Genomic DNA, 12,210 nt, shown 5'->3' on the forward strand with positions numbered 1-12,210 from the left:
ATTGGTTAGACTACCTGAATTTTATTCTTTTGTTCCCAAGCTTGATAACACTATCCTGTTATCTTTTACTATTGAGTTCATTGTACAAATTTTATTATTTTCATTATTGTATTGATGTTTTTGTGTTCTATAATTTTCACTTATTCTTTTTATAATTTCTCTTTCTTTGTCAAGATTTTTCCATGTTTTACTTGTTTTATTCAATTTGTAATCGCTATTAAAATATTTTCATGATGGTTTCTTTAAAAATCTTGTCATGTAATTTCAACTCAGTGCTTGTATCACTTAATTACCTTTTCTGATTTCAGTTGTAATTTTCTTATTTTTGATATATAGTTGATATTTATTGTATTCTGGATATTTTGTAAATTATGTTAGGAGTCTTTGGGTCTTTAAATCTTTTTATTTTAGCAGGCAATGACCCTGTTTATGTATAACACATATGGCTTAGGCTACTTTGTCAGTTGCAGTTTCAATTGCCATTTGATATTCAGACTCTTTGTTCTGTTTTGTTTACATAATGCAGCTGAGATTCCACTGAGTCTCAGAAGTTCCACTCAAGAATGTAGTCAGGTGTGTGTTGATGAGAGAGAAGTGTGCTCCTGTTGGTTCTACGTGAATGATGCAGTGTCTTTAACAGAGCTGCGTATCATAGTTGAAACAGAGATAATCAGTTCTGCTTAAAGGTAATGCCCCCTTGATTTATTTGTGGCATGGCTTTCAATTGATATCTCTTGACAACAGTGTTTTGTTTACATGGAATTTTCTTTTCTTGTGTGTGTATGTGTGTCTTTCTTTGTCTTTTTAAAATTATTATTATTATTTTGTGTCTTTTTGGAGTATAATTGCTTTAAAATGGTGTGTTAGTTTCTGCATTATAACAAAGTGAATCAGCTATATGTATACATATATCCCCATATCCCCTCCCTCTTGCATCTCCCTCCCACCCTCCCTATCCCACCCCTCTAGGTGATCACAAAGCATCGAGCTGATCTCCCTGTGCTATGCGGCTGCTTCCCTCTAGCTATCTATTTTACATTTGGTAGTGTATATATGTCCATGCCAGTCTCTCTCTTCGTCCCAACTTACACTTCCCCCTCCCCCTGTCCTCAAGTCCATTCTCTGCATCTGCGTCTTTATTCTTGTCCTGCCCCTAGGTTCATCAGCGTCATTTTTTTAGATTCCATATATGTGCTGGGATTCACATTTGACTCAGGGAAGAAATGATTTGCCTTCTGCTGTTGAATAGGGCCAGGAAAAGTTCGATATGTTTGGCCTTCCTCTATTAGGTGAAACATTCAAGATGCCCTGCCGCTATAATGTTCCTTCTTTGATCTACTGTGGCATTAACTTCAGGGTACATGATTATGTTTAATGGCAAAAAGCAAGAGGAAACAGATACATGCCATTTTGCACTGCAATGTAAACTTTTAAACAAATTTTATCCCCGCTAAATGTAGGACTTATTGGGAAAATGACTGATTCCACGATAGGGCAAGGGATATAAAAAATGAAACTGAAGTATTTTCAGATATTCTAGAATACACTTCCAGAAAGTAAGAAACTGACATTTTGAAAGGATATGGACCACAGCATGTAAGAGTTTCCACTTATCAAATCCGGGGAGATTTGTATATTAAATAATTATAAATTTTAATAGATTCTAATCCATTCAGCAAAAAAAATCTATGAACTCATGTTCAAGAAATACTAATTTATTAATTAATTATGTAGAAGAAAAAAGCACTTTCCTTCAGTAGAATGCCAACTATTCATTTTTGCAATCATCGTATGCCCTTGATTCAGGAAAGATCCACCAAAGGAAGCTGTAGTTTGTGGGTGATAGTTTGATAAGAAACAAGACATTTATATTGTTTCAGAGTAAATACCCATAAGTTAATTACTAGTTACCAAGGAAAAACAGTAATTTTCACAGAGAATTCTAGCAGACACCATTTTAATTGAGGGACTGAAGTTAACAAAAAGATGATGCTAACATTATGTGCTTTCAGTTGTCCTGAGGACACATCTCTTTTGTAATATTCTTGTGAAGAATGAGTTCCTGATTATAATCAAGAGAAAATACCAGAAATCTAAAATGAAGGACTTTCTGCAAAATAAATGTCCTGTGCTCTTGACAAATGAAAGATCATAAAATATAAGGAAAAACTGATACTTAATTATAGAGAAGGTGACAAGGATTATGATAATTAAGTGCTATGCCTAATTTTAGATTGTTTTCTGTATAAGAAAAATTCACTTTTTTCATATAAAAGACATCACGGGGATAATTGCAGAACCTTGAATAAGTTCTGATATCACAAAGGAGTATTATGGATGCATTAAATCAAAATGTATAAAGAGCTAAACATAGTACCTAAAACTATAAAACTCTCTGAGGAAAACATAGTGGAAAAGCTTTTATGACACCAGCAATAATTTTTGTGTGTGTGACACCAAAAGCACATGCAAAAAAAGCAAAAATAACTACATCAAAATGTAAAACTTCTGTGCACCAAAGAACATAGTCAACAGGCAGACTAAGGAAATGAAGAAAGTATTTGCCAATCATATATCTAATAAGGATTCAATTTCTGGAATATATAAAGAACTCCTAAGTCAACAAAAACAAGCAACCCAATTCAAAAATGGACACATGATTTAAATGGGCATTTCTTCAGAGAAGATGTATGTGAAAAGATGTTCAACACCAATAATTACTAGGAAAATTAACACAAAAAAACAAAATGAAGGGACTTCCCTGGTGGAGCAGTGGTTAAGACCCCATGCTCCCAATGCAGGGGGCCTTGGTTCGATCCCTGGTCAGACAAGGAGATCCCACAGGCATGCCAAAACTAAGAGTTCGCATGCTTCAACAAAGGAGCCCACAAGATGCAACTAAAGGAACCCGCCTGCCACAACTAAGACCTGGCACAAACAAACAAATAAATAAATATTTTTAAAAACCACAATGAGAAATGACCACATACCCATTAAGATCATTATTTTAAAACAATTACAAGAGAAAATAAAAGTGTTGGCAATGATGTGGAGAAATTGGAACACTTGTGCACTATTGATTGGAAATGTAAAATGGTATAGCCAAAAAGGAAAACACTATGGTAGTTCTTAAAATTAAACTTACAAATTTCATATATTCTAGCAATACCACCTCTAAGTACACAACCCAAAGAATAAAAATCAGAGTCTCAAATAGATATTTGTACACCCCTAAATACAGCACCATTATTCACAATAACCAAAAGGTGGGAGCAATCCAAATATCAATTGATAAATGAATGAATGATATGTAGTAAATACACACAATGGAATAATATACAGCCAAAAAAAGAAGGAAATCATATGTAATGTTACAACATGAATTGGCCCTGTGGACAGTATGCAAAGTGAAATACACATCACAAAAGACAAAACTGTATGATTCACCTATATGAAGTAGCTATGGTAGTAAAATGTACAAAATCAGAGTAGCAGAATAATGGTTACCCGGAGGTGAGAAGAAAAGGGAAATACGCTGTTGTGTAATGAGCATGAGATTTCAGCTTTGCAAGAAGAAAGTTCTCAAGATCTGTTTTGCAATAATGTAAACATATTTAACACTACCAAACTGTACATCTAAAAATGGTTAAAATATAAATATTACGTGCTTTATCACAATCAAAAAGTGTTCACCAACAGGTGGATAAACAGAATCTGTTATATGCATATGAAGAAATATTCAGTTTTAAAAAGGAAAAAAAAATCTGAGGGCTTCCCTGGTGGCACAGTGGTTGAGAATCTGCCTGCTAATGCAGGGGACACGAGTTCGAGCCCTGGTCTGGGAGGATCCTAAATGCTGCAGAGCAACCAGGCTCCTGAGCCACCACTACTGAGCCTGTGCGTCTGGAGCCTGTGCTCTGCAACAAGAGAGGCTGTGATAGTGAGACGCCCGTGCACCGCGATGAAGAGTGGCCCCAACACAGCCATAAATAAATAAATTAATAAACTTCTACCCCCAACATCTTCTAAAAAAAACTGAGATATGCCACAATATGTGTAAGTCTTGAGGATATTATGCAAAATAAAATGACCCAGTCACAAAACGACAAATTCTGTAGAATTTCACTTATATAAAGCATCAAGAGAGAGAGTCAGACTAAGACAGGGACGGCGGGGAGTGCTTGCTGTATTTTTGTAAAGGATAATATTTCTATCAAATTAGAGCCCCATTCTTATGGCATCATTCAGCCTTAATTATGTCCTTGAATTTTTTTTGATACAGAAGACTCTACTTCTCAAGACTTAAAAAACAAACAAAGAAACAAGAACAACAACAATAAAACACTAAGGTAAATTCATACCAGACCTCTGTGGTTTCCAAATGCAGACACACTGAGGATTAAGGTGTTAATCCTTCAACATACAAACCTCAGAGAAGGGCAGACAAACATTCAATCCCTAACAACAAGTATTATCAAAATTAGGAAACAACATTGTCATAATAAAATGCTATGCTTGTTTCATGTGCTTTTGGTGTCACATGCACAAAAATTATTGCTGGTGTCATAAAAGCTTTTCCACTGTTTTCCTCGGAGAGTTTTAGTTTTAGGTACTATGTTTAGGTCTTTATACATTTTGATTTAATTCATCCAACTTCATTCTTTCAAATGTGGATATACAGTTTTCCCAACACCACTTGTTGCAAACACTGTCCTTTCCCTATTGAATGGCCATTTGACCATATATATGAGGATTTATTAATGAGGATTCATTTCTGAGTTCTCTATTATATTTCTTTGGTCTGTGTGTCTGTCTTTATGCCAGTACCATATTGTCTTGGTTACTGTAAGTTTATAATAATTTTTAAAAACAGGAAATCTAAGACTTCCAAATTTATTCTTTTTAAATGATTATTTTGCAATTGAGAGTCACTTGACATTTTATATAAATGTAGGATTTTTTTTTTTCAAGAAACCTTTGGGATTTTGAGAGGGATTGCATAAATTTGTCAATTGCTTCAGGTAGTAGTGACATCATAATTACAGTAAGTCTTCCGATTCAGTAAAACAAGGATTCTTTTTATTTATTTGTGTCTTCTTTAATTAATTTAACAATGTTCTATAGTTTTAAATGTATGTTTTCACCTCTTTGACTAAACTTACAACTAAGAATAACATTCCTTTAATGCTATTGTAAGTGGAATTATTTTCTTAATCTTTCTTAGAATTCTCTATTTTTAGTGTATAGAAATGCAACTGATTTTCAATGTTAATTTGCAATTTTGCTGAGTTTTCTATTTGGTTTAATAGTTTTTCTGCAGAATTTTTAGATTTTCTACAAATAAATTTTGTAATCTACTAACAGAAATATTTTCAGTTTATTTATCAAATTTAGATATTTTTTTGTTTAGTTTCATTGCATTATTGTTGCAGCTCAGACTTCCAGAGCTATGTTGAATAAAAGTGGCAAAAGAGGACATTTTTGTTATGCTTCTAAGGCAAGCTGTGGGAATTCACATATGGCTTTAGTTACGTTGTGGCAGCTTCCTTTTACTTCTGTTTGTTTAGTTTTTAAAATATATATTTTTTCTCTATTTTATTATGTATTTCTCATGTTGAAGTTCCTATTTGGGTGGTAGAGGGATAAGGGATAAGTTCAGGGCTTGTAAGTTTTTGATAGTTGCATTAACAAAGACCTACCTTTCTCAATAGAAGAGACTTGAAACTTAAATGTTTTATGGGGAGAAAGTAGACTAAGATGCATGTCCTTCAGTGAAATCATTCCTTCAGTGTCCTTTGTAGTATTGAAGGAAGGTGCCAGTTATCCTTACCTCCTGATATTCATGGCTTTGTATAGTTGCTTTCTACACTGCAGCAGAATTTTTCCCTGTTACCAGTAGAAAGCAGCAGAAATTATGAGTGGTGTCTGAGGTGAGGCTGTACGAAACATCCTACTTCAGCCTTGGTCTTTTAGACTTCTTACTCTGGAGGAAGAAAACCATTTTATCATACGGACACTGGAGAAACTTGAGAAGAGATCTGCATGGGCAGAAAGTAAGCCCTGTCACACACACACACATACACACACACACAGTAACAATTTTCCAATCATGTGTGTAAGCTACTGTGCAAGAAAATCCTCCAGGCTTTAAGCCTTCAGACCTGCAGCGAAAGCTGACACCTCTAGGCTTTACCACAGAGTTTTTCCAGCTCTCTTACCTATCTCAGATTTTCCCTTCAGTAGCCTGAGACTATGTGGGTGTTCAGATCACTGAGTGGCCAGCTCTTATGTGGGTCCCCAGTGCAGCAAGTTTTTAATTAAAATGGGTGGGTTTCCTTATAGGGAAGGCTGCATGATATAGGGTCTTGTCTCCAGATCTCACACAAGTTTCCCAGTTGCCTGAGAAAGCCAGATGGAGAGGTCCCTTCATCAGAGCTGAAAGTTTCATGAGATATCTTCACCTTTATTCCAACAAACTCTATTAAAAAAGCCAATTCAAGGGGAAAATGACAGGTCATTCTCCCACCTTATTACCTACTCCAGACTCTACTTGGTGTCTTTCAGCTGAGAAAAGTCTTCCCAGTCTTTCAGCTGAGGATAACCCAGGTACCTTCTCTTGAAATTAAGTTTCCAGGATAACATACTCCCCCAGAGAGTGGTTTAACACCACCTGAAAAACTCTGGATCGTCAGCCAATAATCTGGAGATCCAAGGATCAATAGAAGATAACCCAAATTTGCCTGGACTCTCTGATGAGGCTGATGGGCAGAAGAGGACTCTGTTGTTGGGACCAAGGCTCTGGATCCTCCTAGGGTTCAGATAAAGGAGAGAAGTCTGCTCTGGGTCCCTTTTTTGGTCACCAAAACTGTCAAGTTAAAAAAGAAAAAAGCAGGGCTTCCCTGGTGGCGCAGTGGTTGAGAGTCTGCCTGCCAATGCAGGGGACGTGGGTTCGTGCCCCGGTCTGGGAGGATCCCACATGCTGCGGAGCAGCTGGGCCCGTGGGCCATGGCTGCTGAGCCTGCACGTCTGGAGCCTGTGCTCCGCAACGGGAGAGGCCACAACAGTGAGAGGCCCACATACCGCAAAAAAAAAAAAAAAAAAAAAAAAGCAAATCTAATTGTTGAGAATTAAGTTTTATTTGGTGGACTTAGTGAGGACTATAGCCTGGGATAAAGCGTCTCAGACAGCTCTGAGGTATGGCTCCAAAGAAGTAAGTGAGGAGCCAGGATATATAGGAGTTTTTGCTGAAAAACAAAGACAAAAGAAAAACACGGAAAAACATGTAGTCAAACATGTAAAAACAGACATCTTAATTTAATAATGTTCATGCCTTTCTAGCTATGGGAAAATGCATGTCTGGGCTTGATCTCAGAGATGCAGCAGTGACCAGTGGCTTGAAGTGAGATCTTAGTTCCCTTCCCAGGAATTGAACCTGGGCATTCTTGATGAAAACCAGGATTCGTAGCCATTAGAATACCTAGGATTATAGGCTAGAAGCAAAGTTTCCCTGGCTCTTGCCTCCACTTGAAAACAAGAATGTTATAAGAAGGGAAAAATTCTAAAAACACGTGCAAACTTTGTTATTAGAGGCACAGCACAACAAGTGGGAGAACACACAGAGAAGCAGTTTGTTTATTTAAGGCTGAAGCAAGGCAGAGATACAGCCCCTCCTTTTCAACTCCAAGGAGCCTTTCTGGGCGTGTGCAGTGTCTCCCTTGCCCCAAGGATGAGAAATATGTGGCCTCTTGATCTATTACTCAAACAGGGTTTAGTCCCTCTGTCCCTGCTGCAACTGTTATCTTAAAATGTCCACAGGAAAGCAAGTCCAGCTATTTACCCTGTTTCTGTTGTTATTTCCATCTCACAGTGCAAACAGGAGGCTGGTTGTAAATATCCAGCCTAGAACCCACCTGCATCCTTCTTCAGAAAATGCAAACAGGAGGCTAGTTTTAAGTGTTCCATCTGAAGCCCATCTTTTTCTCACCCCAAGATATGTAAACAGGGAGCTGGTTGTAAATGCCTAGCCTGGAGCCCGTCTACCTGCTGCCTCAGGCTCACTGAAATTATTCCTTTGAAATTTCAATTCCACTGAATTAGTCCTTTCAATTTATTCCTTAACAATGTAGGGCCAGTATTCTGTCTTTCTCCATCTTGAGTCCCCTCAGATTGCATCACTGGGGCGGTTGCAGTGGCCGATAAATTTATGGCTGAAACATCCTTCATCTACTGAAATGTCTGGTGACATTCTTTGTCCACAACTGCAACAAAAGGGAGCCTCTAGGGAAGGCTATGTTATCCAAATCAGCCTTCAGAATTTGTGAGAAATAAGGACTCTTAATAAAGCCCTGAGGCATGGTAGGCAGATAGGTTAGGGTGTCACCATACAATGAGAATCAGGCATGCCTTTCTTGATGTAAGAGAAGGAATTTTAGGCCTAAGTCATTTTGTGATCTAAGCCTGAACCCAATACTTGTCCTTACGGAAGAATAGGTCTCATCAGTTAATGATTTTAAGGGAACAAAAGAATGTAAAAACAGACAGGTACTACCAGGGCAGAGAGATAACTTAACCACACCAGAAACAAAATATCAGTTGTACAGGCTCCCCTTTCTATTTCAAAGGTAAAGATTAGTCTGAAGCATATTCTTGAGCTACAGGATCCTCTAGGGCTCAATCACCAGACTAACTGGAACCTAAGGAATGCTGAAGTTCAATTTTGTTGACCCACCTGACTTCAATCAACTTGGACTCTGTCGACCCAATTCTGTGCTGAATTTTCCTCTGCTCAAGCCCAGAGAACTTACTTCCAGTGAGAATTACTGTTGGTAAAAAGAAGGTTGGGAACCATGAAGCCGAATCTGGCTTCTGTACCCCGACACCAAAGTAAATCTCAGAGACAGTGTTTGGGTGAAGCAGAACAGAAGAGCTTTATTGCTTTGCCAGGCAAAGGGGGCTACAGTGGGCTCATGCCCTCAAAACTGCATGTCCCACTGTGGAGGGGGTAGTGAGGAGTTTTATAGCAACGGTTTACAGAGGGTGTGATCAGCCCATGGACATTCTTCTGATTGGTTGGTGGGGAGGTAACTGGCAGTCAGAGCCATCAACCTTAGGTTCCAACTGGGTCTGGGGTCTGTGTGCTTGTGGGCAGCATACAGTTAACTTCTCCCACCTGGTGGGGGTTTCAGCATCTGCAAAAGAGCTCAAAGATACTGTTATGTGTATCCCTTGAGGGGAACCAGGATCCTGCCCCAAGGCGGCACTGTTGTTCCTTGACTGTTCCTCCTTTGTCTCTGCATCCCCTCCCTCCCCTAATTAGCAACTGTTTGAACTGCTCCTTGGAACTCAACAAAGATCGTGGAGGTTGAATGAAGCCTAATTCCTGTCATCAAGAAATGGGGAACACAGAAAGGCCTTTGTGCCCCGGAACCCCACAGGGCCCCGTAGTATCAACCACAGGGTGTCAAGGGATAACAATGTTATTCATTGCTCCGAGGTCCTAAAAATCCTCCATTCTTGTCCCTTAGGTTCTCTTACTCATCATATGAGAGTGTTACAGGAGCTATTACAAGAGATAATAATATCCTGAGTCTTGTAGTCTTCTGTAATGGACTTTATGTTTTTGAAGGACCTCTTTATTAAGTCGTTTTATGGGAAGAGGTATTGAGGGTTTATTTGAATCTTTTTGGAAAGTTTGCTGTAAATTGTGCCAACATCAGTTGAAGACTTTTGCCTGTAGGAAAGGTGGTAGCTGATTCAATAGGGACAAATGATCAGCTTTTCCAGAATGTGCTCTCGTACCGACAGAGATGGAACAAATAAAAGATGTCAAAGGGTCATTTAATTCACCTGGTTGATTACTTTGATGACTACTGTCAATTCTAGAATTAGTTTCCGTTTTGGGGAGGAGAATTTCCAGCATGATGCTCCTGTAAGAAGTGTCTGCCTAATCCATGAAAAGGGGTGGGGGAACCGGTAAGAAAAGCGTGTGTGTCTCTCAAAGCGCCCGAACAAAAGGGCATAGGTTCAGAGACAGGAACCTCTTGAGTTTCGTTAGAGATCCCACTCTGAAACATTTCAGTGCTCCAAGGCAGGGGCTCTTGGTAGTAGAGGGGTAGAGCACCAAGAGTGTGGCTCCAGTGTCAGCTGGGGCTGGAAGCAGGTTCATTCTGAGTGCGGAGAACTGCTTCCCCAAGCTGCTTAACAGGGAGGAGTGGGAAGAGCCCCTGTAGTTCCTCAGAGCTCCATCACTGAGAACTGGCAGGACGTGAAAGGCTGGTTACTGGGTCAAGGTGCCTGAAATGCCTAAATTTACCATCTTTTTTTCAATCTCTGCCCTTGGCAAAAATAGTAGAAACTACAGGGATTTTTTTTTTTTTTTTCATTTAGGAGACTTCATTTGCTGGAGTTGAAGATGAAGAAGGTCAGCAGTGCTGCTTTTAGGTGACTTACCTAGAAGGTGAGAGAGCTGGTTTACCAGATTAACTAAATCTGCAGGGACATAGTTTCCCATCCCATCCTGGTCCTTTTTACCACAAGGGGAAACAATCCTTGTTCAGTCCCTTAGTAAACAAGAGTTAAAAGCTACCCAGGTGGAATCAACATTTAAAGGAAGAACAAGAATTCAACAGGAATCTGAAGTCAACTGTCATAATCACGAACAGGTTCATCAGATTTTGTGTGCAAGCCTGAATTTTGCTAAAACTAACAGGCTTTGGAAAAGCCCTAGGACTTTCTCCATGAAGTTGCCTGGTGACTGCCTGAGCCTGATCATATACTAAGTTTGTGAGCTGGTCTCAGATTATAATTTTAGAGACCTTTCTGATTTTGTTCATTTAGCAGTTTTCATCCAACGTTAGATCTGGCCTGTCCTGATAACAATACGAACAACTAATAAAAAGTTCAGTTTAACTTAATTTCCTTAAAACTGCATTGGGATACAATGGCTCAAAAATTTCCAGAACTAAAATGGAGTGCTTGTTTACATAGTGCTTGTTTTGAAGCTTCTGAACAGTATCAGCAGTCTAAAATTTTCTTTCTGCAAAACAAGATTTTTAAGATTAACTGAGGCAAGGAAATGATAAAGACCGGTAAATTGGTTTCCAAGGCCTCAGGCTCCTCTTCCTTGGCTTCTTTGTCTCAGGCTCTGCCTCCATGCCATCTTCCTCCTTGTCTTGTACCTATGCCTCCCCTATACCCTCAAATCCTCTATACTAATTCTGTTAACCAAATTTCCTTTTTCCCTGAAACTCTCCCCACCCCCTTTTCCTCTGTACCCAGCGGAACTTGTCCCTTTAAAATTAAGCCTTCTAAGAATCCAGAAGCTAAACCCTTAATTTCTTATTCTCCCTGGACTAAAGCTGAACTGCAAGCCACAGTCAAAGAGTTTCCTAACATTACCAAAGACTCTCACAGATTTGTTAACGAAATTAACACATTCATTCAAACTTATCAACCTAGTTTCTCTGAATTGTATCAGCTGATCATGTGCTGTGAAGAGCATGCCCAGCGTCAGATGAAAACCGCTAATTGGGAAAGTCCTCAAACGTCTCTAGACTTACAACTGGGAGATGAGCCCACTAACTTAGTATATGATCAGGCTCAGGCAGTCACCAGGCAACTTCATGGAGAAAGTCCTAGGGCTTTTCCAAAGCCTGTTAGTTTTAGCAAAATTCAGGCTTGCACACAAAATCTGATGAACCTGTTCGTGATTATGACAATTGACTTCAGATTCCTGTTGAATTCTTGTTCTTCCTTTAAATGTTGATTCCACCTGGGTAGCTTTTAACTCTTGTTTACTAAGGGACTGAACAAGGATTGTTTCCCCTTGTGGTAAAAAGGACCAGGATGGGATGGGAAACTATGTCCCTGCAGATTTAGTTAATCTGGTAAACCAGCTCTCTCACCTTCTAGGTAAGTCACCTAAAAGCAGCACTGCTGACCTTCTTCATCTTCAACTCCAGCAAATGAAGTCTCCTAAATGAAAAAAAAAAAAAAAATCCCTGTAGTTTCTACTATTTTTGCCAAGGGCAGAGATTGAAAAAAAGATGGTAAATTTAGGCATTTCAGGCACCTTGACCCAGTAACCAGCCTTTCACGTCCTGCCAGTTCTCAGTGATGGAGCTCTGAGGAACTACAGGGGCTCTTCCCACTCCTCCCTGTTAAGCAGCTTGGGGAAGCAGTTCTCCGCACTCAGAATGAACCTGCTTCCAG

Source organism: Mesoplodon densirostris (genome assembly GCF_025265405.1).
Source record: "Mesoplodon densirostris isolate mMesDen1 chromosome Y unlocalized genomic scaffold, mMesDen1 primary haplotype SUPER_Y_unloc_1, whole genome shotgun sequence".
NCBI classification, from domain to species: Eukaryota; Metazoa; Chordata; class Mammalia; order Artiodactyla; family Ziphiidae; genus Mesoplodon; species Mesoplodon densirostris.